This window comes from Cariama cristata, unplaced genomic scaffold (genome assembly GCF_000690535.1).
Source record: "Cariama cristata isolate BGI_N322 unplaced genomic scaffold, ASM69053v1 scaffold5284, whole genome shotgun sequence".
NCBI classification, from domain to species: domain Eukaryota; kingdom Metazoa; phylum Chordata; class Aves; order Cariamiformes; family Cariamidae; genus Cariama; species Cariama cristata.
This window is the reverse complement of record NW_009612228.1, coordinates 1-5134: the sequence shown is the minus strand read 5'-3', so window position 1 is coordinate 5134 and position 5134 is coordinate 1. Positions and strand designations below refer to the sequence as shown.

Here is a 5134-nt window from a genome sequence, read left to right as displayed (position 1 = left end):
CTCTTCCCCGTCTCATCCTGTTAAATCTAGTTGAGTGGGTTTGCTTACAACAATCTGAGAAATAAGCACTTCAACTGCTAATAAAGTGTTAACTCAAACTCACAAAATTTAAACATTGTGTCCCTTCTGTCAGACCATAAAAAGGAGAAGGATGATCTTATTATAAAGATGTGTACCAGTCTGGTGTGATTAACAGTTCATCCTTATGCCTAAGACAGCTGGAGCATGATTTACGAGCAAGGTTTGCATGAGAATCAATGCCTACATTCTTCCCTATTTGATCTGTGCAGGGCACCGTCTCCAAAAACGAAAGTATCAAAAGAATAAAAACAAAAGTAATTTTAATTTACAATACTCGTGCACAATAAAGGCAAAAAATTCAGTATTTTATTTGTAACAAAGATGTTATCTATAAAGCAACTGAATTGATACCGTGCATTAAATGTATTGTATACCTTTTGTGTAGTACTCAGGTCTAAACTTTGGTATAATTATGTGGCCACAGACTTGGGGTTAACAACTTAACGGCGAAGTAAGATTTTCAAGACAATAGGTTAAATAATCTTACATTTAAAAAAATTGCTTTACCAAATAAAACAATAATGTAAATTTGTTTCCATTGTGCTATATTTTTGAAAATTCAACTGTAATGAGGAATTCCTCTGAGAACCAGTGGCTGAACTGAATTCTCACCACAGTATCTTATATACTTCATTCCTGTATTCATCGCTAAAAGCAGTACAAGTGAAATCGTTTTACCTATTTTCATATAGGAAAAATAAACCCACAGAAGAAATATAAAATTCCTGGAAAAAATTATAATGACAAATTAGATTAATTCAGAGAAACTAAAAGAATAATCTGTCTTAAATGGAATGGAAAAAAATTATAATTTCATTTTATAATACAACATTGTATCATTATAAATATATCCCAGAATAAGCAAGGTAGGATGAAATAAGGCTATTTTTCATGCAGCTCCACAGTAAAGAAGTATCTCTCAAGCATGACAAACGCTTTTGCAATTAACAACTGCAATTTCAGGTAGGAAACTGTGTTTTCCCATGATCTAGGTGCAGGATCTAGGTGATCTCAATACACACAAACTCTTCCTTTCTAGCAGGAAGACTGAAAACACTCTATAGAAGGATTCAAAGACCTAAAATTACAATACTAGATTTGGGTTTTTTTCCACCCAGAACCCATTACTGACTGCATTACCAGTACTTCACCATAAGCTTTCTCAGTATACAAGAGACAAAACTGTTTTCATAATGATTTTAATTCTCTAATGTTAAAGTATTTGAGACTAGTTAGTCTACCCTAGTTCACTGGCAGCACAGTAAAATATTGTGGTACTTTGTAATAGAAACCTGAAGCTCTATTGACTGTGCAGTTTGAAAACAAAACCAAGAAGTATTTTCAGATACTTTTAAATCAATACCAGTCTGTATAACTATAGGTGTGTTAAAATTCGCTGTTTGGACTTTGCATAATGAAGCTTTACAATATTAACAGGAAAACTGCTACGAAATGATTCATATGATCACAATCAAGGAATGTCAAAAACTACAGGCGAAAAAAAAAGATATTAAATTTAAACCAAACTGCTCATGATTAAAGATTGGTCCTTATTATTGAAACACATGAAATGAATCATCCCAGGAATACTGAAACATTAATCTTACAACCGAAGACAGTAACTGCACAGAATAGATGTTAAGCAAACGATTTAATGTAATGGGAGCTTTACAAAAGAAAACAGCAGCCACATATCTCGTGGAAAAAAGAACATCAAGTGTTTGAAACACAGTTAATACTATGGATGTGTCAGCAGTTCCTCAAAATTAACATGAAGTTTACACTCTTTTAGGGTTTACAAAATACTATTCATGGTAGTTAAACATAACAAAACAAAAACCAACAACCGCTTGCCTGATAGATTTAGCTTAACACAGAAAGTGATCTTACATGCATACATCCTGCTAAGTTCTATCAACAGTTTGTAGTTCTCTATAGAAAAACAGATCCGAAGCAGCAGTTTAGCAGAAAGTGAGGACCAGCACGTAAAAGAGAACTTAACGCTAGATACAAGACTTCCAGATTCTCAAGGGAATTCATAAAGTTTCTGCAAGACAGAGATTTATTGCCCATTTACAAAGAACAAATGGTAATTACAAGACAAATATAATAATTAAACATACGAGCTCTGGAATTGTACAAAGGTGCTCATTTCTTGTGGGTGAGATGCATTGTTAAAAACAACAGTGCTGGCTGAGGGGCCTTTGCAAAGATGCGGTTACAAGGGGACGTGACTGAACAGGTAAGACACAGATTCACCATTGTGTGTTCTTCGAATTGCCTCAGCCAGGATCATGGAAATGTCAATAAACTGAAAGAAAAATCAAGAAGATAAAATTTATGGGATGTCAAGAATAATAAACATGCGCATAAACATTCAATTTACCATTGTGCTCTCTTACCTCTTCTAGGAAGTAAAATAACATTAAAGCATTAGGTACTGAACATATACATAAGAACTGCATTAATACAAAGCACAAACTCAAAAATTGAGTAAGAAAGCATTGAATAAGATTGCTGCACAGGCACATTGCTGAAGACTTCTGGCACAGGGCATGTTGTCAAAAAAACCAAACCCAAACACTATTCTAGCCATCAGATGGCAGTGTCCACTTGACACAAATTCAGTTTAAGGGATGTATACTTTTTAAGCGCTTGCCTTGTTTCAGTAAATACCAAATAAATTTTAAGTTTTTTAAAAATTCAATGTTGCATTAAAAAAACCCAACACAATCCTTTATGCTTTCCTCCACTCTGAAAAACTCCAAAAGGGACACATGACTTCCCAGAACAACCTCATGTAAAAGCTACTGACATAAGGCAGCTTTGTATTTTCAGTTTGGTTTTTGAAAAGAAACATATGTCATTGTTATCTTGAGCATCTTCATTACTGTATTTGCAAAAAAAAAAAAAGTTGTCATCGTCTAAGGTTTCTGTGGCACCCATAATAACATAACTTAAGTTCCTACATACAAATATCGTATAATTAATATTGATAAAACAGAAAACAACCCAGCCAATTTTACATTTGCCACTCTTTCACAGTCAGTCATACTCAATTTGTTGCAAATACCAAATATTTTGCAATACTCTATTGTACTACCTGAATACCCTTAAAACAGTTCTTTGGCATGTTTTAGCAAGATGTTCTGCAAACCATGTATGTTAAAATATTATTTTCCTCTCAAGGCACAAATTCTAGTATCAGTGAACAGGAAAATACAAATCCAGAGTTTAAACAGATGACACAAAACCAGCACCATACCTGAATTTTCGGGCAGTGTTTCATTTTCTCTTCTTGGGGGATTGTATTAGTTACCACAACAGCCTCAAACGATGCATTATTAATCCGAGAAATAGCAGGACCAGAAAAAATGCCATGAGTAAGAATGGCATAAACTTTTGTAGCTCCAGCAGATACTAACCTGTAGAACACGAAGGAAAAGTATGTTGTGGTGCATGTTTACATACATGGCCATAGATGAAGCCAGATGCAAATCTCTGTAAAATACATTTCAGACACAAATTCCTCCTGGAAGCTACAGGAAGATACAACTATCTCCAAAATAATTTGGAGAATTTTAAACTTTTTCAGGTTATACAAAAAAGTCTCACAAAAAAAAAAACACCAACTGCTAATTAAATTAAAAAGTTATGAGTAGCACTGATACGGATCTAAAATGCTGCCCTTTTGACCATGTCAGCACCACATACAACCGAACTCCAGTACAAGTTTTCTATCTTAATCAGGCAAAAATGAAGCAGGTTGGATGACAGTATTCGCAACTCTATTGTGCCTCCATTACTGTCCACCTTTATTTTCACTGGCAATTCAAACAATTCTACTTGGAAAGAGTTTGAGGAAGAAGAAATGTTAACGATTAAAAGTCTAGCTTACTGCAAGGTCATGGGAAGACATGCTGCTCGTCCAAGCACGCAGAGAAATGATGCAGCACAGGACAAAAAAACAAAAAAAAAGTATAAATCAAAGAACTATAACACCTCGTGAATGAGTCAGAATCTCCTAATTTGGTTTTGACTGGCCTCTGCTTCCAGATGCTCAGCTATGTCCTAGCTGCTTTTCTGGTCTTACGAACAGAGGCCCTGAAGAGTGGTATTCTATCAGATCATAGCGTAAGCATAGTAAGACAGAAAAAAAAAAAAAAAAAGACAAAAGCACAGAAACATCACCTCATTTTGAATGACTCAATAGGATCAAAGTTTTCTCGTCATTCCCAGCATTATATTTACTAGCTGCAACCCAAAAGGAGGATGCACTACAGTGAATGTGTACCGAGGGTGTGTACTGAAGTTTGTACTTAAGCAAGTTGATCTGCTCTGTCTGAAAATATATTTCTTGGTTCATCTGCTTGATATGCATCTAGGTTGCTGAGATTTAAAAAAAGAGGTCTAAGTAGTATTTTGGTGAGCAACTCTAATCAAGCACAAAGTACATCTCACCTAGATTTGGCATTAATGAAAAGCACTACTTCATGCCAAGAACATGATATAAGGCAGCACGACTCAGGCAAAAGCATCTTTCTTAGCGAACACTGCAGATACATTGAAGGTTTCTGATGGTTTTAGAATTCGCTCTATAGAAATCTACTGTAGATAAATAAAGAAGTGCTTCCTTCGTAAACAGAAAAGAAATAAAGGACTCCTTTTTGACAGGAATTAACTTCCTCTATGCACAGAAGTATTAAAAAAAAAAAAAATCATTTGCTAGGCAGTTTGTGATTTTGATCTGCAAAGGGCACAGCCTAGGAGCAGACTTTGCAGTCTGATGCAGATTAGTATGCAGAGAGCAAACAACTGCATAACATCTCTGCAAAATTCCATCAAATTCCCATCAAAATGAAAACAAACACAAGACTATATGAATTCCTCTAAAATAAGTTTTAGACATCATTTTTATCTAGATGCAAACAGCAAGTCTGCAACTAAAGACTGTAAACTCATGCGATGATCTTTACTTCAAACCACCAACAGTAATGTCTGGCTTACTTAAACTATACACTCTTGCTTTGACACCATTTCCCACAGCATTCTC

General features: G+C 34.9%; 1 long non-coding RNA gene across 1 annotated transcript; it reads right to left on the bottom strand.

Moving 5' to 3' along the window:
- Positions 1–2125: 2125 nt before the first annotated feature.
- Positions 2126–3510, bottom strand: LOC104160409. Its single transcript, XR_696439.1, has 2 exons — positions 3347–3510; positions 2126–2392 (listed from the first exon to the last, which is right to left on the bottom strand). It is a non-coding gene; the product is annotated as an uncharacterized LOC104160409 (long non-coding RNA).
- Between the last annotated feature and the right edge of the window lie 1624 nt (positions 3511–5134).